Here is a 26,489-nt window from a genome sequence, read left to right on the forward strand (position 1 = left end):
CCAATAAATATGGCTCTCTGCAGAAGGATCCTTTTTTGGAATCGGAATACAGCATGTTGATTTGTCATTAGTGATATTTGCTGCAGAACTCTTATCTTTGTTTGAATAAACAAACCATGGATTGTTTCATGACTGCCCCTTCCCCAGTCATTTTCATAGGGCCTAGATTAATCGGTGTAGAATAGGCAATATGGGACCCTAAAACCAGATCTAACCTTTGGTTTCATTTAAAATGGTCTGATCTCAACCCCTGTTTGTGAGTGATAAATTCAGATCTCTGGCACACCTGTGGCAGGTGGTGTGGAGGGAGAGAGAGAGAGAGAGAGAGAATGTAAAAAAAAGAGGAAAATAGTGGGTATGAAAAAGTAAATATTTGCTCTATTCTAGATCTGTTCTTCACTTGACAGAACTCTGACCAGAACAATATAGAATTATGTCTTTGGGAATGGAGCTTGAAGAAAAAGAAAGTTTGCCCTGCCTGTTTTGGAAGAACATTTGAACCTGAAAACCAGAGGTACTTTTTTGTCAAAAAAAGGGCCACATTGTTCTTTTGATTTTGGAAGGTGAACAGGTCCACCTAAAAAAACACTGTTCTGTAGTTCTCTTGAAACTGGAATGAAATGAATGTCAGGCTCACTTGGACAAAATGAAGCAAACACAAAGGAATGAGCAGGTGGTTGGACCAGCAAATCTTCAAGGTCCCTTCGAACTCTGTTATTTTGTTATTTTCTGATGCATTCTGTTTGGAACTGACTTGGGGGAGCTTCATTATTATTGTGGACTGGACATCCAGGATAATTAATAATAATAATAATAATAATAATAATAATAATAATAATAATAATAATAATAATAATAATAATAATAATAATAATAATAATAATAATAATAATAATAAGAAGAAGAAGAAGAAGAAGAAGTTGGAAGGGACTTTGGAGGTCATCTAGTCCAACCCCCTGCTGAGGCAGGAAACCTTATACCATTTCAGGCAAATGGCTGTCCAGTCTCTTCTTAAAAACCTCCAGTGTTGGAGCATTCACCACCTCTGGAGGCAGGTTGTTCCACTGGTTAGTTGTTCTAACTGTCAGGAAGTTTCTCCTTAGTTCTAGGTTGCTTCTCTCCTTGACTAGTTTCCATCCGTTGCTTCTTGTCCTGCTTTCAGGTGCTTTGGAGAATAGCTTGACTCCCTCTTCTTTGTGGTAGCCCCTGAGATATTGGAACACTGCTATCATGTCACCCCTCACCCTTCTCTTCATTAAACTACACATACCCAATTCCAGCAACTGTTCCCTATATGTTTTAGCCTCCAGTCCCCCAATCATCTTTGTTGCTCTTCTCTGTACTCTTTCTAGAGTCTTGACATCTTTTTTACATTGTGGTGACCAAAACTGGATGCAGTATTCCAGGTGTGGCCTTACCAAGGCATTGTAAAGTGGTATTAGTACTTCACGTGATCTTGATTCTATCCCTCTTTTAATGCAGCCTAGCACTGTGTTGGCTTTTTTGGCAGCTGCAGCACACTGCTGGCTCATATTTAAGTGATTGTCCACTAGGACTCCGAGATCTCTCTCACAGTTACTACTATTGAGCAAGGTGCCACCTATACTATACCTGTGCATTTGATTTTTCCTGCCTAAATGTAGAACCTTACTTTTTTCACAATTGAATTTCATTTTGTTAGATAGTGCCCAGTGTTCGAGTCTTTCCAGATCCTCCTGTATCCTCCTCCAGCCTATCTTCTGGAGTATTGGCTATTCCTGTCAGCTTGGTGTCATCTGCAATTTTGATGAGTTCCCCATCTATCCCCTCATCCAAATCGTTGATGAAGATGTTGAAGAGCACTGGGCCCAGAACAGAGCCCTGGGGCACCCCACTACACACTTCCTTCCATGTAGATGGTGGTGGTCAAAGATGGCAGATGAAGGTGGCAACTGAAGTCCCATCTCTTTTGTATGCTTCTACAAAAGAGGATGTGTTTTGAATGATGCTGCATCCACCATCGTGCAGATTTTCACCCCTGCGCCCAAAATGTCCCTGTTATGACTGTGAGAATAATGGACAAAAAAAAAAGATAAAGCAGAAAACAAGAAAGTGAAAGAAAGAAAACCTCAACCTGATATAGGAAAGCGTGCACAGTAATAAATTTATTCAGTGTTAAAGGGAACACAAAGCTTTTCATATTTTTTTTTTGCTGCAAAAGAGCATTATGGCTATCTCTCTGGAAACATTTATAATGATATTAGCATGAATTATGAGCCAGGTAGAAGTTTGCTCTCGCTGCATCAGTGCCCTCAGAGTGTTTTATTCTCCCCAACAGTCTTAATTAGCTACCATTCTTTTTTTTTTATCAAGGGCACATGGCTTTGACAGCCTGTGGGCTGCATCAGAACTGCGGGAGGGTATTGATGGCTGCAGTCTATAAAGGAAGGGAAGGGCTGTGCCATATTCTGAGTTTAGGAATTACAGAGAGTAACCTGGGTGCCTGAAACATTTGCAAGTCTCAAGATGTCCTTTTGCCACTTACAGTAATCCCCCCTCAAATGCAAAAATGGGGTGGATGTGGCTTGAATATTTTACAGATTCACACTGAGGATTCTACAGGCACCACAGGGAGGCTGGTTAGGCCTGACGTGGTCCCCAGATCATTATTTTGTCACCCCCATCTGCAAGTGGAGAGTTGGGCAACCATGACGCCTTTACAGCCTGTGGACTTCAACTCCTAGAATTCCTGAGCCAATTATTATCAGAATTCAGCCATTCTCAGAATTGGAGTGGTTCAGAATTTCTGGGGGGGTCATAGTTGCCGACCCCTGTGCAAGAGGTTCAGTTGACTAACTTTCTGCTTCTGAGGCTCAGATCGTTGTGAATTATACCATCTTCTCTTTTTATGATTAAGTGCCATCCCATCAGCATCACTCTTGATTACCATTTAAATAGATCTTCTCCAGGATGATCTGTCATCAATCTGGCCCTTCAAGTCTTTCAATGAAGTACTCATCGCCATTGTAATAGAATATCTTCATCTTACTGCCGGTCATTCCCTTCTTCTTGTACCTTGCATCTTTCCTACATTATGGACTTCTTAAGAGTGCAAGGCCAATACATAGTGTGTCCCTAATATGACAATCTGAGTGAGAACGCTGGTTTGATTTGTTCTATCATTCATTTCTTTGTTTTCCAGGCAATCCTTGATGTTCTTATACCATCATCTACAAAACTCAGTTCTTGAGCCTAACCTTTGATCATAGGTAGGAGCATTGAACAATTTTTTGTAAAATAAGATTTTTTAAGCAGTTCCACCAATTTAAGAGGGTTTTCTTTTGACATATTTCTTTCTGACAGGACTAACAAGGACTGTATACTCTAATTCTGTCCCACCTCTCATTACATTCTCCCCTGAGGCATGCATTTATACCCAGTTAATCTTTTGCCAGATTGTAAAAACCTTTGCAATAATAGATGATGATGTATATCAGCTGACATATATTTGACTTATTTATTTTAGATTATGTACAGTGAAATGGATTTTTTTCCATAAAGTCAGCAACCTGTTACATAACTGTTTCCTTACTGGTGCTTCTGAGGGGAGTTAATGAATGAACGGCAAAGCGAGAGGCTACGAGTGCATATGGCTTGCCATTGATTATAACCTAGCAAAAATACATGTCTTCTGTTGCAGGAAACTATTAATCGGAATGGGAAAAAGCCACTTACAGTTTCTCTTAGGGTAGTGTTTTCCTGACAATATGATTCCATTTTGCATCAGTGTGCAAGTGAATCCAGTCAATTCATGGGAAGTTGCATGTGCCTGACTCTTAATGTATACATATCTGCACATACTTTTCTTAGTATTCTCAGTTTCCTGGCACATATAATATATGCATTTGTTTGAGCTGCACAGAGTTTGACCTACAAGGGTTCTACATTGTTTTCAGCATAAAACCATACTATTTAACATTATGTTTTGAAAGTACAAATTGGGTAAGTATGTACCAAAATCTGCATCAAAACAATTCCTTTAGTTATTACCCTACCATACAACATATGTTGGCTTCAAAGGCTCTATTTAAATGATGGTGATGACCATGGCAAACTCACCTTCCATAGGCAAAATAGGGTCTTCTTCAGTTCAGCTTCTTGGATGAGAAGCAAAAGGTTTTCAAAGAAAAAAAAAACCAGACAAGAAAATCCAGTTGCTTTTTGGAAAGGTACCTTTGAGACAACCATGATGTGGCTGATTGGCAATGAGTTGCTAAGGTGATGTTAATCATCTGATTTCTGTACACGTGACTGGCTATGCGATACTCCTGAATCATTTCAATAAATGTAATATGGCTGAATCATTTCAATAAACTTAATATGGCCGAATCATTTCAATAAACTTAATATGGCTCAAAATGGCTACAATAAACATATTAGAATGGTACTTTGACATAAGCACTACAAATGTTCATGGGTCCAGGTTTCTATGATATTCATGAAACATCTGAATATTGATGGTATTGATGAAACAGCTACACTTGGAAAAAGTACCTTCATGCTTTGCTAGGATAACTAGAGAAAATATTCCATCAGTTTATGCCAAGGACACAGAGCAAAAACACATCAAGCATCATTTGTATTATTCAAACCTTCTAAATTGTCAATTAACCTTGTTTTGACTACTCTTGCTTCCTGCTGCTTGAAGACAAAGGAAATCAAAAATATTTGCAGAAGACCAGAGAAATACATATAATTAAGAGTTTAAAATTTGTGATCTAAAAAACAGGATGGAATCAATCCTCAGGCTAGACAAAGCTCTTTTTTTGTGTGTGGAAAAAGATAGAAGAGGGCTTGTTAAGAACCAGGCAAACCATGCTATGCATATTCAATATATTTCTTCAGTCATCCTCTTTCTGGCCTAGATAGGATCCCATCTCAATGTAAATCACACAGTAGGACCATATTACAGAATTCCATTCTTTTTCTTAAGATAATCAGACAAAGAGATAGTATGCTTTAAAGACTGAAGATATACTTCATCAATCCATAAACATTGCTTTTAGCCAGGGCTCCACATCTAAAACCAATAACTGGTGTTCCCAAATTCCTTGAGTGTGGATCTCACAGACCCTTCAAACAAATCTCTGACCTGGAATATTAAACATAACTTAAAGCAGAACTTCTGAAGTACATGAGGAATTATTACACCTGCAATGAGTTAAAGGTAAAGGTAAAGGTTCTCCTGCACATGCGTGCTAGTCGATTCCAACTCTAGGGGCCGGTGCTCATCTCCGTTTCAAAGCCGAAGAGCCAGCACTTGTCTGAAGACATCTCCGTGGTCATGTGGCCGGCATGACTAGACGCCAAAGGCGCACGGAATGCTGTTACCTTCCGACCGTAGTGGTCCCTATTTTTCTACTTGCATTTTTACGTGCTTTCGAACTGCTAGGTTGGCAGAAGCTGGGACGAGTAACAGGCACTCACTCTGTTACGCAGCACTCGGGATTTGACCCGCCAAACTGCTGACCTTCTGATCGACAAGCTCAGCGTCCTAACCCACTGAGCCACCATGTCCCTGTGAGTTACATTTAGGTTAAGTCCTGAAATTCATCCTTTTTTTTGTCTTCATCCTGCTTATTCTTAGGGTCTGGGCCAGGCACATCCTCCTTCTTCCAAGGCCAACAGAAAAAGTTGCATGCCTCTTCTCTAGCAGCACAGCAAGAACTTTTAACCTCCACCACCTGTCATTTCCAAACGCTACAGAGCCCCTTGGATTGACTTTCTGATGCACTTCTTTTCCTAAATCTCTTTCAGCCTTTACGATTATAGAAAGAGATAGCAAAATACATGGAGAAGAGAATTACAGGAGGGAAAATATTGATGAGATTTAACAATCAGGCAGTCTCATTATGGCCTGAAGCTGGCATTCAATTTCTTCCGTAAATGGAAAATTGACATTGGAGCTAACCTTTCAAATAGCCCTGGACAGCAATCGGGATTGCAAGATAAAGCCAACAAAAGTTTAAGCCAAAAAGCTGAAACTTCTTGGGGGAAAAACAAATGGTTTGCAGAGGCTGATAGAAATAGAAGGGAGCAGTGGGACATTGTGTTAACTCTGGGAGAGGAATGACTGCATCACACAACTTGAAGATGATTTAGTTCCTTCCCATGAGATCATCAGGATTCTTTAATTACTTAGTTTTTCTTCCCCTCTTCTGCCTTCATCTACCCTTCTCCCATTTTATCATATTTTATACCCAAGAGGCTGCTATCTGCTAGGTCTAAATGTAATTCAGAGAAGAATCACTGTCTTTGTTTTAAGATCCACTTATACAGGCTGACCCTTTAAGAACAGGTCACAAGATACATATTGTCAGAAGAGACCAACCGAGTACTAATTATGAAGCAATTTGGACTCAGTTAAGTCAAGCACAGCCTTAAGAATTTAAGGCTGGTTCTTAGATAACATTTTTTAAAAAGATGCAAGGCCTCCTCTCCCCAAGCATATCACATTATTGAAAGGATGAGGGTGGTTGGCTGTAATTTGGGAGATGCTGTGCTGAATTGGTGTTGGATTCACACATATAGGATTCAAGCTGACTACTTAGTTGTATTCTGCTATAATACAAGAACTTGCCCAGGCTGCTTACCTTCTCTTGGAACCAAACAGATAAGATCCCATGGAACTTAAAGTGTGTGTGTGTCTGTGTCTGTGTCTGTGTGTGTGTGTGTAAGCCTTAGGCTTATTGTGGCTGCACAATGACTGAAGTCTAATTCTTCACTTGATCCTCCTCTTTGTCAGTTTCCCATCAATAGGTAGCTCCCTGCAAATTATAACATTTAGTTCAGGGTGATGTAAGAGTGTTGAAGCTGGCACGTTATTCTTCTTCTTCCAACAGTCACGAAGATAGAATTAACAGCAGGTAAATGAGCATGCAGTAGATGTAAAAGAAATAAAGGTGAAGAGCCCAATTTAATTTACAGTGTTTCAGGTATTTTCAAAGCACGAGGTGGGATTTTCACCAGACTCTGAATTCCTTAGGTAGCTACCAAGGGTGCATTTGTTTAAACTTTCCATCCTAATAGCATATAGATTGGTAACTTTTTGAGGTACTGGAAGCCGTACTTAATTCATTGAAGGGCAGAAAAGACATACAGAGCTGGTAGAGTGAAATCTCAAAATGTGGATGGGCTTGGTTGGGTATCTTGTTTTGAAGAGTTTCTGGCTGTAAGATACTTTTATTATAGTTTGATTAAACATATTTTATTGCTTGTGCTTTAGTTTAGTGTGTTTCTTTAGGAGTGACATTAGGAGCTAGAGTTTGTCAGGGATTCACCACTGACCGAATTCAAAACCAAGGCCATCAACTCAGACTTCAAATGAGATTTTTCCCTTCCTTGCAGCTATTGCCTGGGAGAGACAGACAGAAAAAAGAGAAATTTATGTCATTGTCCACTTTGAGTTCCATCTGTCCCAATCAATCTACAGCCACCAGCATGACCTCTCCTGTTCTACAGGTGTATCAAGAAAAAACTCCCTTTGGATACTTACTGTATATGTATTCTCGAGTACATCTACTACACACGTTATAGATGTCAGATAGAGTTTTAATCTCATCTGAAGAATTAAACAATCAACCGGTCTTCAAACCTTTCCATTTAAATCATTAAAACATCAGAGAATGTTTTAATGATTTAAATGGAAAGGTTTTAAGACCGGTTGATTAGAAATGTCTAAGAGTTGCAGAAAAATGTCTAAGATTTCTGCTTATTTGAAGGATCACTCACAAGAAAGATATATTTCAGTTTGAAGGAGATGGATAGATTATATTCAGAATAAATATGGGACTAAAAAGTTCCATTTAGCTTATGAGTAGATTTTAGATTGTTATTAATTCCAGTATTAGTATTGATTATATTTTTGTTTAAGTTATTATTATTATGTTTTTAATAATTTGAATGTATCTATGTTAAAGGGGAGTTAAAGCACATTATGAATTTGGTTAATTTTATAATGGATAATCTTAGTTAGAATATGATTATTATATCTATCACCCTGTATTCAGCTCTGGGAAGTGTGTGGGGGGAGGGGGTGGTTTGGGGCGGGTGGGTTTTGGGGATATGTATTGTAAAAAAGTTTGTTTGTAAAACTCTTTAATAAAAAAAAAACAAACATCAGAGAACAGAGCTATCAGACCTGCACCTAGTTGACAACTGGATAGCAGCAAAGAGAAAATTCAAAAGTTTTACTAAATCCTGTATTGGTTTTGGCTGCCCAGAATTCATAGTCTTGTTCTCAAATCAGATACAAATTTGTTTGCTGGGACTGCAGCAAAGTTACTAAATATTGAGAAATGTCTTGGGTAAGACTGATTTAAAAAGTCAGTATAACTTGCTGGAACGTTTACTTTTTGTAGGGAAGATAACAATGATAAGAAGTTATTAACTCTTTTACTATTTATTAGCCACTGCAAAAATAAAAATAGTTACCCATGGCAGGGGGAAAGGGAGAGGGGCATGGAATAAGAATTGATGCCTGCACATGATTGGTTCAGAATAATTGCCAATATGCTGTAAATGATTAAACTGACTAGCAGTCCCAAAGGTTATCCAGTGGTTAATAGGTTTTTGGAGTCAACATCATTATTCATCCTGCACTGAAATCAGAACGTGGGTCAAAATATGAATCTGGAAATTTGCTTTATTAATTTTACAGCTAAGCATATATAAACTTCTGCATCCTAGGGCCCAGTCCATTTTCTAAACACTAATGTGCTGGGTGGAATAGTTTGACCTACTCACAAATGGATCCTTAATTAAGTTGGCACTAGCTATTAATAAGGCTTCCTTTGGTATGGGGCTCGTTGCACACGAATTCACCGAGGCAAGAAAAATTATATGACCCACTGGTAGGTTTAATGTGGGGATTGTGGGATAGTTCTGCTCTGCATTGCACTGGTCAAACTGCATCAGGAATATTGTGTCTAATTTTGATTGTCACAATTGAAGAAGGAGGCTGAGAATGCAGAGAAGACCAACAAAAGTGCTGAGGAGTTTGAAGTTACTGAACTGAGCACGTGTAGCCAAAATAGGGAAGGCTAAGGTGAAACAGGATAGCAGATTCCAAAGACTTAAAGGGCTGCTATAGGGAATATATTCTCCATAATACCCAAAGATACCACAAGAACCATTGGATAGAAGCTTTTTAGAGTGATCCAAACTCAAAATACTGGGTTACGGATGTGATGTTCCATCACTGGAAGCTTTGAAACAAAGATTGGAAACCCATCAGTTTGGAATGATCTTTTCTGAGCAAGGTGGTCCCTTGCAACTCTATGACTGCATAATTCTGTGACTAGCTAATTCTATGACTAGTTTGCCATCTGTATCTATTTGTGCCTATCTACATATTGTGGAATTACAGATCCCTTCAGACCTAAAAAGGCTGAACAGTGATTAGAGTTGCTGGGAACCATTGTTCAGCATCTGGAGGGTTGCAGCTAGTCTTACAACAGCCTGTGGCCTAATCTTAAAGCTAGATTGGATGCTTCATTCTTAAATTTAGTTATGAAGGGAAGCTGTTCAAGTATTGTCCCAAAGATATTTTTGCCAAAAGCCAACTGGACTTTCTTGGGGTTTTTGTTTTCTTTGAAAATGTTTCGCTTCTCATCCAAGAAGCTTCTCTAGAATGGAAGAAGCTTCTTGGATGAGAAGTGAAATGCTTTCAAAGGAAAAAAAAAAACCATGAAAGTCCAGTTGCCTTTTGGGAAAAAAGACCTTTGGGACAACCATGACCTGATTGAGAATCTCTATAGACCTTTGTCCAGGTATTGCCAAACTACATTTCTTGGCCATGTTTGAACTTAAAGTTTAGCATCCTTTGGAGAATCACAAGTTATTTATTCTTGGACTAGAATATTCATTTTGCAACTTGAAGCCTTGCAAATCTAAGGCAGCAAACATTTTCATAAATAAAGTGCAAACAGTAATCTCCGTGTACAGAAATAATGACCTACCTGTATGTAACAGAGGGAAAACATAAACATAAAGAAGTGCCAGTCTTACAGGTTTTTTTCTCATGTAAATTTAACACCTACTAAAGTTTAAAATGAGCTTATATAAATGTTATGACATTACAGCATCCTGCAACCTTGTATCCCCAAGGAGTATTAGACTGTAATTCTTCAAGCTCCCAGATTTCAGGTCAAAATTTGGAAAGGGCTGGCTTTTCGAAAAGGATGGTATTTGTTGAAAACAGTGCCTCAATATATTTTCTTGGACTTTTAATGCAGATGATTAAGGCAGTCCTTCCAGAATTTAGAAAATTGTTCTACAACAGGCTGTGAAAAACTCAAATATTATACAGAAACTTCTGCATGCTGAATGTGAAGCAATACACTACTGATATATTAATGTACTTAAACAAGCATTCAGATTTATGTGTAGGAGAGACAAACAAGTCCATTCTTTACACTGACATTTAGCCTCTATAAATAAGAATTGGGCTGAAGATACTAACATTTTTCAGGTAGTCCTAGAGTCACAAGAGTTCATTTAGTGACTGTTCGAAGTTACAATAGCACTGGAAAAAGTGATTTATGATCATTTTTAACACTTACAACCGTTGCAGCATCCTCCTGGTCAGATGCTTGGCAACTGACTCATATTTATGACAGTTGCAGTGTACCATGTGATCCCCTTTTGCAACCCTCTGACAAGCAAAGTCAAAGAGGAACCCAGAGTCCGTGTTACTAACTTAACCACTGCAGTGATTCACTTAATAAGTATAGTAAGAAAGGTCATAAAATGGGGCAAAATTCACTTAACATATGTCTCACTTAGCAACAGAAAATTTTGGCTCAATTGTGGACTACCTGTACATTGATTGGCCATAACAGTCCCACTTAGTCTTAACTCGGCAAAAGTTGAGTATTTAGAATTTAACCTTCCTCTAGGATTTGACCTATCATTTCAGCCCTTGCTGACTCTTAAGCATGTTGGTTAGGGAACATCAGACTAAGAGCCAAGAGTTGACTAAAAGATAAAGGTAAAGGTTCCCCCACACATGCGTGCTAGTCGTTTTCAACTCTAGGGGCCAGTGCTCATCTCTGTTTCAAAGCCGAAGAGCCAGCGCTTGTCCGAGGACATCTCCGTGGTCATGTGGCTGGCATGACTGGATGCCAAAGGTGCACGGAACGCTGTTACCTTCCCACCGGAGTGGTCCCTATTTTTCTACTTGCATTTATTTGTGCTTTCAAACTGCTAGGTTGGCAGAAGCTGGGACGAGTAACAGGCGCTCACTCTGTTACACGGCACTCGGGATTCGACCCGCCAAACTGTCGACCTTCTGATCGACAAGCTCAGCTTCCTAACCCACTGAGCCATCACGTCCTGAGAGTTGACTAGGGCTAGGCAGTCCCAAAAGGATCCCAGCCAGAGTTCTGATTTATTATGGACAAGTTCAGAAAACAAGGAACTAGATAGTGGAGTCCGGAGGGAGTTATGTAAAATGTCTCTTTACTTGAATGCCCCAGTTTAAATCATGTCATCAGTTATTTTTTTCTACTGTGTGCTGATTTGAGCTACACATAATGAAATGTTTCTTGGTGATGAGAACATTTCTTTATTGCCACAATGCTTCCTCAATGATTGTATAATAGAGCTGCAATATTCATAAAGAGCTTATTAAAGTCAGGATCTTGGAGTAAATAAATATTTGAGCATTCAGTATTATGCACACATAATGATGCTCTATATTTTGGCAATGAAAGAGAGTTAAAGTGCTGTCAGAATGTCAAGGAAACTAGAAGGAGCAGCATAAGGAAAACGAAACATCATATCCAGCAGTATTTGCTCCATTAGCCAATGGGGAAAAATGTTTATTTTCCCCCCAAAGGTAGTAAGTAGCCTTTGAACTGATCGGAAGACATTCCCAGGTACTTGATTCTCAGTATATAGGTTAGATGCTTCAATTCTTATCCATTAATAATACTCGTTACTTGAAATGATTTGGAATGGACTGTGTGAAACATTGGCTTTGTGTGCAAATCATTTCAAGGGTTTTGAATAATGTTTTAACAGGCCTCCAACCCAAACTTTTCAGGTGAAACTGGCCTTTTCTATGAATTTTTCTTAATTCCAGGTTGTCTTTATAAGCTCATTTTCTGGGTCTACCTGAGATGTGAGGGGTGTAATCACCAGGTGGGCCTATTCCAAGTTCAAGGAGACCTCCAGTTTTCTGAGTGTGGCATAGTTATAGCCAGGATCCACATCCTGACAGGTCAGAGGAACTCCAAATGACTGTTCAGAGTGCAATAGATGATAGGCTCAGATGAAAAACAGGCCCAGCATGAACATCCACCCCTACGGTGGACCTTAGGCTTCTGTTCTTTGCCGCAATATCTTCTTTGATGTCTTCCTTAAAAAATATAGAATTGGAGAGAGTGTGCTCTGTTGATTATGGTTTATTTTTTTTTACATCAGTTTATATTAAAATATAACTTTCTTTTTCTAAAGAGAGTACAACTTTAGCCCCAGAGCAGCAGAAACAACAGAAAGGTTCACTCATATTCATGTTGGTGTTTGCCAAAAGTGACCTGAAGTGAGTCCCAACTGAAAGTGGCTCTAAAGCCATCTTTAGTGTGCATGGAAAGTACCACAGTGTGAACTACACGGTGGACTGCAGCCTGTAGGCAGCAGAATTTTGGTCCTTGCGAAGTGGCTTTAATTTCCAACTTTTCAGAATGTTCTCAAAGGAGATTTGGGGATACTGCAAAACATTAAAAAGACAGCTGGCCAGAACGCTCATTTAATGCTCAGGACAGATTTTAGGTCATGAATAGATCTTTTCAGGGCTGAGATGGGGTTTGATGGCTCTCCACAATCCTCATATGCTGCTAAGCTTTCATATTTTTCCAGCACAATCCCTTTCCACGAAGGAAAGTAACAATTTATTTCTCTCTCCCTGCATCATTTATTGGAACACAACTCTGAGTTCATTCCTAATCTTCTGCTTGTGACGGAAGGGAAAAGATGGAAGCCTGGAGCATTGAGTCAGACTGCGGCTTAGTATCATCTTAGCTTTATTTTTTTTTTTTTTATTGAAAAGTTTTAAAATACAGTTTTCCTTTAAACCCCCCCCTTCCCCCTCCCTCCTCCCCTCCCTACCTCCCCCCTATCCCCCCCCTCCCCCTCTCCCTCCTCCCTCCCCTGCCTCCCCCCCCCTACTTCCCCTCCTCCCCCCCTCCCCCCCCCGACTTCCCAGAGCAAAATACAAGGTATATATCTAAAAAGCAATCATGAACAATCATATACTAACAATTATAAACTCTAAAATCCATCACTCTCTAGCTTATATAGAGTAAACCAATCCTTAATAATACTAAATGTGTATAAAGAACTAAAATAAAAGAAAACTAGCGTCATTCCCATCTATGTTCTTCCACAATTCACTATTTCCTAAACATATTCTCATTTACACATCACAAACACCTATCCCTATTAACCTCTCTAGCCAAAATAGGCTATAATAGATAGTTCTTACACAAATTAACCCACATTAACCCACAAAACTTTCTTCCTCTTCCTCTGTAATAAATTGTCCATTAATTCCAAATTAAAGATTCTGTTACCATACATATCATCCCAAAACTCTTAAAAACACAACTACCACTTGACTATCAGTATATTGTGGAAGTTCCATAGATTTCTACTAGACCTATTTTCTTTTCTTTTTTGAGCGTTTTAAGGCAGCACGCGTCACCCTCTGTTCTCTAGGATCATCCAAAAGAGTTGCATCTTGATCTCCTCCTGTACCATTCTCGTCTATCTGTCCATCTTCATCCTCTTGATGTTCTCCTTCTCCAGATCCCTCTGCAGCTTCCAAAAGTGTTGATGGGGTTACTTTTAAGACATTGTTGTAAAAATCATGCGCTTGCTTCACAGTACCCAAACAGTACCTTTTGCCTTCATACAAGAAGCTCAACCCAGCTGGGATCTCCCATCTGAACCTTATATCCCTTTGCTTGAGCTCTTGCACAAGAAATATAAAGTCCTTCCTTCTCTTTAAAATCTTTGGAGGAATTTCTTTTAGAACCAAAACTTCTTGACCAGCAATCACAACTTTAGTATCATAGGCAGCTTGTATAACTTCATCTCTAATTTCCCTTTTTACAAAATAAACCACCACATCTCTAGGCAACTTTCTCTGTTTAGCAATCCACGAGTTCACACGAAACACTTTGTCCATGCCTTGTTTTATTTCAGATGCTGGATGGTTCAATACCACCTCAAAAGCCTCAGAAACCAGCTGCTTTAAATCTTCCTTAATATTCTCTTTTAGGCCTCTAATTCTAACAGCAAACTGCATCTGATAAAATTGAGCCAGACTCAGTTCGCTATCCATTTTGTCTTTTAAATCTTCAATTTCCAATACTTTTGCTTCTAATATAGCATTCTTTTGAGTCAGTTCTTCCACTTTGTCATCCAGCACCTCCACACATTTAGCTACTTTATGCACTGAGGACAAAATGTCTACCTTTATCTCTCTAAGTTTCTGTTCCATCCTTTCTTCCATTCTCTGCTCCAATTTCTCCAATTTCTCCTCCATCTGTGCAAATTTAACACCCATTGACTCCAAAATTAACTGGGTATGTTTTTCAAGATCCTTCGATGTCACTACATCTGGAGAATGCAACGCCTGCAGTAGTGATTGTTGTTGCACTGGAGAATTTCCAGCACTCCGAAAAGTTCTAGGGGGAGGTTTAGACGCCATCTTTTACTTACAATTGTGTCGCACTTTCACTTTAAGTTTTAAGCAAAGTCCATCAAGCTCGAGAGTAAAATAAAATAATCCTCTTCATCTCTTCATCTTTCCCTCTTGTACTGCTCTGCCTGCTCTTTTCCTTTCATAGTCTCTCCTTCAAGCAGGGATGGTCGCAGACGCCTGGCTCTGCTCCATTCCGAAGCAGAGACGCTAGCCAGCTGGGAGCAGCCCAGGCTACGGGGGAGTTCAATCCTTCAGCCGCCCAAGCTCCAAGCTCAGGCGGCCTCGGAGAACTCTACCCCTACCTGGGGCCTCACCCCCTCCTCTTCTCCCGAGGAGGGGGCTTCAAATTCGCCCGAACAGCTGATCGGCGCTGTTTCGGGCGAAAAATCACACAGCTGGGCGGCGGGCAGCCCGGGAAGGCTGTCTCCGGCGCCTCGGAGCCACCGGAAGCCCATCTTAGCTTTATTTTGACAACAGGTCAACATTCTTCAAAAAGGCACAGACAAACAGCAATAATCTGAAACAGAAATATAAATCTGGTGTTAAAACAGAATTAAATAAAGCCCTAACATATAAAGCCTGAGAAATAGCAGAACAGTAAGCAAACCTGCCTGAAAAACCCTCTACTATAATAATAAGGATGGTATTTAAAATCCTTTGGTATCTTTTCTGTCCACATCTAGACCATCCTATGTTTTTATCCTGGATGGGTCTCATTTTATATATATGATGCAAAATGGGTATAGAAAGGGATATTTTCATGGGTGCATCTCCCACATTATGGAATTCTTGCCCATTGAAATATGGGTCTCCCCATCCTGCATGCTCTCTAGAAAAGGGCTGAGAAAGGTGGAAGGAATCAAATCTTTATTAAGGTCCAGCATAAAGGTGGAAGGAAAGAGAAGAGGATGACCAGCGCCAAGAAACAAACCTTTATTGTCAAGGTACAACTATGCGTACATTGAGATTAGCTGAGCCTCCCTTTGTGCTCCCACCCCCCAACACACAGTGACAACAAACCCTCCATCTTACTACACCATGTAAACCAACTACACCACACACCGGCCTCCCAAGTCAATTCTGCATAAAAATTCACAAAAGTTATTTCTCATTCAAAAGCCTAACAGCCCATGGATAGAAGCTGTTTTTCAGCCTGTTGGTGAGGCTGGCTATACTCCTATATCTCCTACCATCAGGTAGGAGAGTAAAGAGATACCGTCCAGGATGTGAGGGATGGAGTGGCAATAAAGACACTGTTGGAAGACTTGAAAGAACAAGTTAGGGTTCTACCTATGACACTTATGAGTCAATACCAACTTGATGGCACACAATGGATCAATCAATCTGCTTGCTGTTTGTAAAGCTAGGAAAACTACACTTTTCTGGTGGTGAGCTTTCAGATATGGGACTTGGGCTGCCTTTTTAATCTGATCGGGTTTTTTTGCGGGATATTGTTTGTTTACCCTTGGTTTCTTTCTCATTGCTATTCCCAGCTGTCCTGCATCTTTTGAAGTAGGGTGGTATACAAATATTTTCATAAACAGCCAAATCAATGCATTTTAGAAAAAAGGAATGCAAAAAATTTGTGTATATTTGCATCTCTCTCTCTCTCTCTCTCTCTCTCTCTCTCTCTCTTTCTCTCTCTCTCTCTCTCTCTCTTTCTCTCTCTCTCTCTCTCTTATAAACATTTCCTTTGAGAAAAGCATATATCAGACAGATTGATGTAAGATGCAGGTATATTAGAAGAAACAGAGATAATTGTATTTTTGTGTATTTTTTAAAAAAAATAACTTTTCAACACAAGGTGGAAACACAACGGCCCAAATGTTCATTCAAAGATTAACCCCATCACTTTCAAGAAGAGCTACTCTCAGATAAACAAATGAAGGAATACAAGCTGGAATCCTCCATACTAGTACATAGAAGTAAATCTGAGAGAGCTGTTGGATAAATTAAGCCTGCAATTCATTGTATGAATGTAATCAAAGCTCAAGTTTCTACTTTGTAAATAATTGAATGGTATTATTTAACCATTATTATTTAACCAGCTTAACCTTTTTTTGACTAAAAACATGGAACCAAGGATTTTCTGCTGAAAATACCAATTTTGCTACATCAACTGCTGCATTGTAAAGTTTATATAGGTTAAAAACAGTCCATCCCAGCTGACTAAATTGAACTGTGATCTTTTATACAATTTTGAAACACTTATTCACTTTGAGTTGTGCCTTCTATACTTTTTTAAAAAAAGTTGCTGTAGAATGATCTTCCTTGCTATCATTTAAACCTGAAACTGATCTATGGAGCCATTCGCTTGTTATTTTGTGCCTGCTGTTTAGAACTGAGGAGATCTTTCCTCATTGTTATAAATTGTGTACGTAGTGTGATGTTTTGTTAATTCATTACTTGTTGCTTTCTGGAGCCACTCTATTTTAATGAACTCATTACCCATGAAGAGGAAGTTTGTTTGGCAATAGCAAGGAGAGAGAGAGAGAGAGAGATCCGTAAGAAAGCTTAGCTATTCCTCACTAAAATATTGCAAATATCAATATAGCTGCAGTAATTGCACTATTAACACAATCAACGCCCTTGCTGCTTCTTAATGAGATATGCAGTGCTGATGTTTTTCCTCACAGAGAATTGGGCACAAATCCAGCATTCTTCACATCCCATGGAAAGGGATCTAGGAATGACTCGAGGGCTAGTGATCGCTCTGGTCAGTTTCAGCGCTGGACATAATTGGCTCATACAATAATTTCCACCCAATTTGTGGGTGGAGAAGAATAGAAAATTTGGGCAGATAATATATTTAAATTTCTCCAGAAATTGAGAACATTCCAGAAAAAAATGGGAAAGGTACTAATCCTACTTTTGGGGAAAGGGCTGTAAAGCACTATGAAGTGGTATATAAGTGTACACACACACACACACACACACACACACACACACACACACAGCAATTAACCATGGGAGGGCGGGAGCCAAATAGACCGGTAACATGCTCGTTAGCCAAACGATTAGTGTTACAGAGACTATAAGAACGTGATTCTCAATCCTGGCTAGAACTCTGATGATGTCAGCAGATGCTGACGAAAGCTAAGTTTTTAAATAAATTCTTCAGTCTCTGTGATCTGTGTTTTAGTTTTTGAATATACATACATATATGTATGTATGTATATGGCTGGCTGATGAGAGCTAAAGGACATATATTAATTTAATAGGTGGGTGGGAACCCACGAGTCTCTTCAGACCCTTGGAGAGTTGATGATACATGGACAATGGTCAGATAAAAGAAATCTGAGTCTGAAGCAGGAATATAACTTGAGATAACATTTCAAACTTGACCTTCACAAGTTCTCCTGTATATGAAGGCAGAACTACATTCAGGTCTGCAATATTCTGCTAACTCTATAACCAAAGCACTATTAGCATTCATAACTTGGTTTCCTAGTTTGATCTGCCTTGAAGGGCTGATATTGTGTGACTGAAACCCCATTCATTGTTTTTGAGGTTGTTCATGCAACATACATAAGTGATGAGACTTTATGCACTGGTGCCTGCCTTGCTGGCTTTATTGACCCGCCCTGCAGATGTCTGTTGTTTGTTGCTTCCTTTAGATAGCATGTAAATCAAGAGATTGTCCTTCTATTTTTACAATCTCTTAATGATATTGCTCTTCCAGTGGAATTGCTTCTTGTCTGCACAACACCTAAATACACAGAGAGAATTGTAGTAGAGGTTTTGTATTAAATAGCATCAAATAACATGAGAGGCATTTTATCAGCCATCTCTCTGTCAGCAATGGGCTATAAACTTGCTTATCAATGGAGTAATTTGTGTACTTTCCCCCAGTATCTATTTAGGAGTTTAAGTTTACAAGTGGGTCTGTTTCCTCCAGAGAAATTATAACCAGGCAAGAGGCTGTCAAAAAGAACATACTGTAGTTCAAAGGAAGTCTGACCTAATGTAGTCAGGAGGCCCTCAAGAGGCTTTCAAGAGAAATTTTGTAGAGCCACGGATAGCTTTGCAAGCTTGAGAAGTAAAAATGCAGCGGGTGAACTGCAGTGAATGGAAAGTGCTTAGGGAAGAAAAAGGACAGAGGAGCCCAATAAGACTTAAGATTAGTGCAAAGCAATATCTGAGGCCCACATTTATCACTATTTCCTGCACAGCATAAATTCTCCTATATTGAAGTCACCATAGATAGTGAACACTGCAGAATATGGTCTTGGGTTATAGTTTGGTTCCTGACCATACTCTGCCATGTGATGGAAAAGTATGACTGCCCAGTCAGCTTTCATTTAAAAAAAACACACAACATTTTAAGGAAAATAAATGATGTGGGCATGTAGCAAAGCAGATAGCCCTCATCCTAAGGACTCATGGTGGCACAGTGGTTAGAATTCAGTATTGCAGGCTAACTCTGCCCACTGCCAGAAGTTTGATCCTGACTGGCTCAAGTTTGACTCAGCCTTCTAACCTTCTGATGAGGATCCTGATTGTTAGGGGCAATATGCTGACTCTGATTCTGTAAACCGCTTAGAGATTGCTGTAAAGCACTATGAAGTAATATATAAGTCTAAGTGCTATTGCCATCCTCATTATCTGTCAGGTTGTCTATGGGATCCACATTGTAAGGCAAGCATGATTAAAAGGCATAAGTCAGTTTCTTTTGCAGTTCAGATGACTAGCTCAGGCGGTGAAGTATTTGAGGCGTGGGGGCAAAAGGGAATGATGGGGCGTTGTGTCAAAAAGTTAATTTCTGGACTGTGTTTGCTTATGTCAACTGTGGAAGCCATTTTGTGAATACTATAGTTTTGGCAGCCATTTTGTAAGGTTCTTTTGTAAAGAGCCTGCTTTTGAAATAAATTCATGATACAGGAAAATGATACAAGGCACTATCCTAAGAAATCTTATAGGATATATTATTTGTTATTCCTGAGTAGTTCTAAATACTTGGGAGATATTTTTAATTGGAACACAACCTGTCTAGCCATCTGGAGTGACTGAGTAGAGTATTGTAGGTTGATATTTAAAGAAAGGAGGGCTGAAGCAAATAAACAGTTGCCTTTAATGAAATAGCTAGTCTAAAGGATGAGAATTAGATGAGACTTTTGATAACATGGGAACCTAAGGGAGAACACTTACTCTGGACAATAATAATCTCCTTATATCACAAAGTAAATAATGATCAGGAATGACAGCCATTCATTGATAACAGAACAGAGGTCTAATACATTGCCAAACAACAATGTTATTCTCCCAGCAGGGCAAAATTAACTATTTTAAATAAGCATTGCAGTGTAAAAACCTTGTAAAAAGTCATTGTAAGGTTCAGAGAAGAAAACATTATTTTCAGTCCAAAACTGGAGATTATGAAAGGATATATGCAGTGAGGAAAGAAAGAAGAAAGGGAAAATTAATCTACACAGAAGCAGCCAATATTTCTAGGTAAGAAAAACCATTTATATGGAAGACCAACATAGAACATAGATTTGATGTAGGCATCTTCCCAGCTCAAGACAATTTGGCTTTGTAAAAAATTGCTATCTTCTTCCTAGGATTGGTTGCCCTGCTGATTATTATAATTAACTTTTTCTGAAATGTCACTCTGAACTGAGATGAATGAAGGCTTGCATCTTAAGCATCATTCATATCCAGATAAAGAATGCAAAATTGAAACAGCCTTTTAAAAACAACAAATGCAAAGTTTACGAGAGTGGGTGGAAGTATTGTTATGTGATTTTCCTCCAGTTCATTTCCCTATTTTTAATCTGAAGTAGAAGATATTAGCTGTCAGGTAATTCTTTGGCACATAGTGTAGCTCTACATTATCATAAACCTGGGAAACTGATGATTTCGTGGCAATCTTATAATATACAATACAGTCAATACAATCAAAGGTCACAAAAAAGAGAAAACAAATACTTGTATTATCTATATTTTATCATAGAGTTCATTTTATTTTTATTTACACCAACATTCTCTGAACACTGAGGATAACAACCATTACGCAGTTGGTTCAATTGGATTAACAATAGTATTCTAATCCTTTTAGGTTTACAATCTAGCAGTTTATAGGAGTGAAGTTTAATATGGGTGGAGACACTACCTGTAGTCCTCATTCAATCTGCTGAAAGAGAATTTCCTTTGTAATGTCTTTCAAGGAATTTTGGAAAAATTCTGGCTGAACCAATGAGGTTCTAGAATAGCTTTAATGATGAGACAGGCAAAGGGTAGTTATGATAGTCACGTCTTTCATTGTACAATCTTCTCACTTGTGGTCTGTAGCTTGCTATTCTCTCATTAAGTTCCAAAGGAAGATAGAAAGAGAGAACTCTTGTTTTTAGCAATAATATTATTGTTACTGCTAAGGGGAGTCCTCTTCTCCTGGAGAAATTTTACATTCACTTTCTTTGCCAATTGTGGTCAGGGGACTTTAAAAGGCTATTTGTAGCCAGCTATAAGTTAACTATAGGGACGCGGTGGCTCAGTGGGTTAGGACGCTGAGCTTGTTGATCAGATGGTCGGCAGTTTGGCGGGTCGAATCCCGAGTGCCGTGTAACAGAGTGAGTGCCTGTTACTCGTCCCAGCTTCTGCCAACCTAGCAGTTTGAAAGCACGTAGAAATGCAAGTAGAAAAATAGGGACCACTATGGTGGGAAGGTAACAGCGTTCCGTGCGCCTTTGGTGTCTAGTCATGCTGGCCACATAACCACGGAGATGTCCTCGGACAAGCACTGGCTCTTCGGCTTTGAAACGGAGATGAACACCGGCCCCTAGAGTTGGAAACGACTAGCACGCATGTGTGGGGGAACCTTTACCTTTACCTTTTTATAAGTTAACTGGAAATGCAACTGGTCCATAGCTACTTGCCCTGCCTTGATCTTTTCTACTCTGCCTCCCTTGTTCTGAAATTTTTTACATCTTCTTTTGGAGAAGTGGCTATCAGGTTGTTTTGTTTCAAAAACAGGGACTCCTGTCCATCAGCAGCCACCGTGGTTTCGTGAGAATGCCAAACATGCATTGTGATGTCACAGTACAGAAACGAAAGGAGCAAAGAATCAGAATGGGCATTAGAATGCCAGGATGCACATTTCATCCATGGATCCCTTGCTCCACCTCTGCTCTTGCAACCCTCCCCTGATTTTCATGGATGGACTAAACAAAACTTGTGTGTTCCTAAAATTCAGAGCTGAATGTAGCATTTCTTCTTGCCATTGTATACAATCATATTTTCTTCTTGAAAGTCACATTTACCTCTCACAAAGCAATTCTAATACAGGTTGTAATCTTGTATTTAAATAATTTGTCTTGACTGGCAAAATCAACTAATACTTTAATCACTATAATTATCACAATTTTGAACATTACTGTATACAGTTGCCAATTAAAAAGCTAACATTCTAGCAGCAGCTACTTCAGAGTGGTAGCAGATTTATACATCCGTCTCCAGCTGTGTTTTATGGTAAATTGATGTGCAGCCTTAAATATTTTTACATTGAAAGAGGCACTAGAACAACCTTCATGCAAGGTATCACATAAAACATTAGACCATCAGGTAGGTGGGCTAATAAGTTTTATTTGTTATGTAGTGGTGGTAGGAACAGAACTATCTATTATCAATCAAAATAAAGCTGGAAGGGACCTTGGAGGTCTTCTAGTCCAACCCCCTGCTCCACTAGGAGACCCTATACCATTTCAGACAGGTAGCTTCCAACCTCCAGTGATGGAGCCCCTATAGCTTCTGAAGGCAAGCTGTTCCACTGGTTAATTGTCCTAATTACTGTAGGAAGTTTCTCTTTAATTTCCAGTTGCTTCTCTCCTTGATTAGTTTCCATCCATTGTTTCTTGTCTTGCCTTCTTCTGCTTTGAAGAATACGTTTTTTATGGCAGCCCTTCAAATAGTGGAATACGGCTATCAAGTTATTCCTAGTCTGTCTTTTTGTAGACTGGCCATACCCAATCCCTGCAATTGTTGTTCATATGTTTTTAACTCCAGGCCCTTAATCATCTTAGTTGCTCTTCTCTGCATTTTCCCCCCAAAATCTATTTAAGGTTTGTTCTTTTCCCAAATTCTATAGCAGCATTTTTCCCCCCTATCCATTTTAGCAAGCAATCCCATCAACTCTTGCCATTAGTAAATTAATTTAAGGGTCAGAAGAAGCAATGGTGTTTGGCCATGAGGGGAAAAAAAGATCACAGTTTTATGGTGCCAGCTGAAAGTTTACCAAAAAAAAGTATGCTAGGTTTTATATCTCCTCTTTTGCCCATAAACTGGGGTGGGGAGAAGAAGGGGAAGGAAAAAAATATGGTTTTAAAGCTCTCTCTATATCAGGTTACAGTCTTAAAAGAAGCTTAATAGACATAAAAGTAGTGTTAGGTTTCCTAGTTCTTGCTGGGAAGAAAATACAAGCATATAATTGTTGGTTCTCTGTTTTGCAGAACATAAAATCTATCAGATAAATTTAAAACTGCCTCCATCCCTTTCCTTTTAGAAATTTAGCCAGTGCAATTTAGCCATCTCTTTTTTCTCGTCCCTCTTTTATCTTAAACTCTCTCTCAGTATCTGAATAACTTACTGCAAACATTGCAAGGAATGTTAAGTCCAGAGTTCCTGCTGCTTATTAGAATTCTGGGTTGCACTGATAAATAATCATTGTGGGAATGTTATGGCATGACTTAGCAATATTTTGTTATCTTGCACTTCCCTCTGTGATGCCACAAAACTCTTTCTAGAAAGACAATGGTTGTTTATTCCCATAATTGCACATTGCTATTTCTCTTCTTTCTTCCTATATTAAGAGATACTTGTGCTCTAAATCTCAAGCCAAAGGCTAGGGAGAGAGCAATAGGTTCCAGCAAACTGGATGGCTATCATTTTTCTTTGCTACTGAACATGAAATCAGCTCTCAGTTTGCTACAAACTCAGCTTTCCACCTCTGATTTCATTAGCAAAATGTCTCCGGAATCTCAGCGGGACACAAAATCACCCTAAAATCACCCCACTTCTTAGTTAGCTGCATGATTTGTCAATTTGTTTTTGTGTCAAGTTCAGCTATGGGCCAAAATATCTTAAGGCAGTGTATCTCAATCTTGGTTACTTTATAATCTGGGGACTTCCATTCCCACTGACTGGGGAATTTGGAGAGTCAAAGACCTCTATTGTAAAATTCCAAGGTTGTGAAACATTGTTTTAGGGCAGTGGTTCTCAACCTACAGTCCGTGGACCCCTGGGGGGCCATGATGTCATCACAGGAGGTCCACCAAGACTTGAAGAAATGTTATGATTTAAATCTTGAATTAAGTCTTGTGTGTGTGTGTGTGTGTGGGGTGGTGGCCATTATATTTACTACCTTAAATATAAAAGGTATTTAAAGGGAGTCCATGGTGGAGGAAAGGTTGAGAATAACAATCTTAAGAGACACTTGTCCCTTTACATGTATTTACATGCAGAGAATCTTGTCCAGAAGTTGTCACTGAGAAAGGGAGAGAGAGAGAGAGAAAGAGAGAGAGAGAGAGAGAGAGAGAGAGAGAGAGAGAGAGAGAGAGAGAGAGAGAGAGAGAGAGAGAGAGAGATTGGAAGCTTTCCAGAGATAGGATTATTAGTGGGAATAAGAGTTTAGATGGTTCAAGGTTCAATCACTAGCAGCTATCTCTAAAAGGATTAGATAGAAGAAGCTGAGAAAAATAAGAGATTGTGCAGAGCTATATTGGTACATAAATGCCAAGAACACACTTCATCTTCTTTGATACCGGGTGTAAACACTTATATTCTTAAAATTAAGAACACTAAATACACACTGAAGCACAGAGAAACAATTTCTGACTTCTATGAGTAGGCTTTGCCTTTTATGGTTATTTTCAAGGTTGCTTGGGCCTTCTGTTGGCCTTTCCACATCTCCTTCCATAGGTCGGAACTATCTAATGCATCCCCCCCCCCAAATTACCTTCTCTAAATTGGATACCCTCCAGATGCATAAACTTTAACTTCCTGAATAATGACCATTCTGGATGGATAGTCTGGGAGATAAATCTGCCCATCTGGAAAGGAAGTCTGTTTTCTTGTGGGTGAGAAAGGAAAGGATTCTTAGCAATTCTGTAATGCTGACAATCTCTGTGTGAAAATCGGGATAGTAGGATGCACATTTTTGGTGATAAAAAAGGAACTCTATCAGTATATTGCTTTTATGTCTGGTTTTATTCTACGGAAATAGGGTTATTGTAAAATAAATATTTTAAATTTGAAGGGAATTGTGCTATGGATGAGCAATTTTCCCCCTAATGATCAGTTGAGGGATAGATATTTTCATGCTTTCAGTTATTATGAATCGATGAGGTCAAAAGACAGGCAAATCTGAAACTATGATTAGCTTTCTTTCTGAATTAGTGCAGGAATAAGAACGAAGTCAAGTATGCCAATTTCCCTGATGGATTTGCAGGAAGCTTACAAATATTTGAATGGGCTGCACTTCAGAGAATGGATGTGTACAATAATGAATCATCTCCTGATAGAATAAAATTAAAATCAATTTGAAAACTTATTTAGGTGATCTGCAAAAATGAGTTTTAGAAAATAATTCTCCTCGATGCTCAAGGAGGATGTTGTAAATTTACCTTCAGTGATAACAGTGTCTTTGTTCATTATTTTCCAATGTGCACTTTTATAAAGCTCTGTTAGAGAAGCGAGAACGTCCACAGCCATATAGTTATGGTTACCTTTTTTTTAATATAATCCCCAGATTTATACTGTTCATTTTTCTGTAAGCCATTCACTGCACAAATAACCTTTTTCTCCTTAAACCCAAATCCAAATTGAATTTACCTTTTAAAACTAAAACTATTCCCAAACCTGTTTGACAAAATTGAACACAAGTCTTGGCTAGTGAGAAATTATGCCAAATATCAAAGGGCCTCTTCCAAGCCCCAGAAGAATGATTGAAGTGTAACATGTAACACTCTTATTAATAAAACTTTAAAACAATAAAAGTAGTTATGGTGTTATATACAGGTCATCCTTGACTTCCAATTATTTAGTGACCATTTAAAATTACAATGGCACTGAAAAAGTGACTTACCTCTTATCCTCACAATTATAACCACATTCCCCACAGTCACATAATCAAAATTTACTTGCTTGGGAATTCGCATGCTTGCAGCATCCCAGGGTCATGTAATTGTGATTTGCGATCTTCCCAGCTGGTGTCTGGCAAGCATAGTCAATGGGAGAAAGCAGATTCCCTTAGTGACTACATAATTCATTCAACAACTGCAGTGATTTGCTTAATGACCAAGGCAAAAACGATCATAAAACCAGGTGACACTCAACACCTGTCTTGCTTAGAAATGGAAATTTTGGTTCCCAATTGTGGTCTTAAGTCAAGGACTAGCTGTATGATGAACAAACAAACAAAACTAGATGGCAGTCACATGATTCAATGTTAATAATACTTAAGATTTTATCATAAAATAAATAAATAGGATCCTTAAAAATATCCAGAGAGATTTTATTCCACAAAGATATCTGCGTCTCTGGTTTGTAACTTAATTTTCTTTGTAAGGTTGGTCCTTTTGGACACTCCGTAGATCTTCTGAAGATGAAACTCTAAGAAAATATGTGTCTAGTATGTCAGCAGCTAAGATAAGCAGGGGTTTTAAAAGTTAAAAAAAAATCAGTTGGCCAAATTACTTTTTGTGCTTTTATTGCAAATACACATATCAGACAAGGCCAACTGAAATGT

The sequence above is a fragment of the Vipera berus genome (genome assembly GCF_964194415.1).
Source record: "Vipera berus genome assembly, chromosome: 10".
Classification (NCBI taxonomy): domain Eukaryota; kingdom Metazoa; phylum Chordata; class Lepidosauria; order Squamata; family Viperidae; genus Vipera; species Vipera berus.